Raw genomic sequence first — 1,579 nt, forward strand, 5'->3', positions numbered from 1 at the left:
CGCGCCTGCCCTCGCCCTGTGCCACCTCCTCTGCCCATTCTGGACCCTTTGTGTGTGAGTGGCCTTGCCCCGGGGTCTGTTTTGCACTGGCCTAAAGTGCCCACCACACCCTCTGGAGCTGCCTCTGGGTGAGTGGCCATTGAAGATCCTTGGAGTGGTACACACAGCTGCAGAGAGGGGTGGGGAGAAGCTGGGGGCGAGCCACGAGGCTCTAGCGCTTTTCTCTGGCGGGAAAGAGCTGCTAGGCTTACTAGATGAAGTCCTGCAGGGGGCGCAGTGGCGAATGGCCTATGCCTGAAGATGGTTCCCGTTCAGGCCAGTAGTCACTGGCCTGAGCTGGTCTGGAAGCTTAGCACAGAGCTTGGGAGTGAGACAGATCTCTTTGGAGACGTCTGGTTTCCTAACATTTGGCTGAGGGAAGGCCTGGTTGGGCAGGCGTTTGGGGAAGGGAGGGGGCAGATAGCTGGGACGCCGAGGTGCCCAGAAGCAATGGCATGCCTCCTGAGGGCTGCATGCAGCACTGGCTGCTGCTCTGCGAGGTGCCCAAGGCACCGGGAGCACCGAGGCCCTGGGGCCAGGCTGAGGAGAGGTAGACTCGTAGGCTGCTGTTGCAGGTTTCTGAGCAGGAACACTAGGAGGAGTTTACGTGTGAGTTAGGTGGGTCCCGGCCTCATCCGTCCGGAGGAGCAGTTTGAAGAGCTGGCTGTGCAGTGGGGACTGGGGACAAGAGTGATGGCACACCGTGCTTCTGGCTGTGTGTGCCGGGATAAGTCAGGGCGTCTGGTTCTCATTAGGTACAGGGCAGGGTTTCCTCACTTACAGGAAAGCCACCGCTTATCTGAAATCTGACCTACTTCAGGTTGGAGCCAGACGGCTCCTGCATCCCACAGGGACGCACTGCACTGGTCCAGATCGGAGCATCCAGCCATCCTTGGTCAGGAGCCGCTACGCCCCTGCCACCACTCACCCGCACAGGCTCGGGGTCCATGACCGCCACCACCCCTGAGGAGGCTTATGTGGGGATAGGTATCAGCAGGGCCAAAGAGCTAGAGGTCCAGAGTCAAAGGTGTTCTTCCCCGTGTGCAGGGTGCTGCAGAGGCCCCCGCCGCAGTTGTCAAGCCTTGGCCTTCAGCCATCCAGCTCTCATTTGAGGGGTTGCCTCCTGGAGCTGCATGGATGTACTCGGCTACAGGCAGGAGATGCAGTGAACAAGAGCCCCAGTGTCTTCTGGGAGTGGATGGAGGGGGAGGCAGGCTGGATGGCTGTCTCAAAGGACCCTCCTGCCTCCTCCTCCTCTGGTTCTCCATAAAAGGCCTGAGTCACATTTTACCGAAGATGACATTGTATTTTGGTGACTGGAACTTCCTGCTTGAGAAATGCTGACAGGCTGAGAAATGGAGAGGTGTCGCTGAGAAAAGGCGCCCAAGGTGGCCTGCAGGGTCTTTCCAAGTTGGAATCGACTCTCTGGCAATGGGGTTTGGACCTCGATTTTGTAGGTGGGGCAAGTTCTTGGACTAGTGGTGGGAGTTCAGGGTGGGGCCTCAGTGATGATAAGCCTCCCAGCTCTGAGTGGACTCGG

The sequence above is a fragment of the Echinops telfairi genome, unplaced genomic scaffold (genome assembly GCF_000313985.2).
Source record: "Echinops telfairi isolate 266 unplaced genomic scaffold, ASM31398v2 ScPeMD7_7425;HRSCAF=8463, whole genome shotgun sequence".
NCBI classification, from domain to species: domain Eukaryota; kingdom Metazoa; phylum Chordata; class Mammalia; order Afrosoricida; family Tenrecidae; genus Echinops; species Echinops telfairi.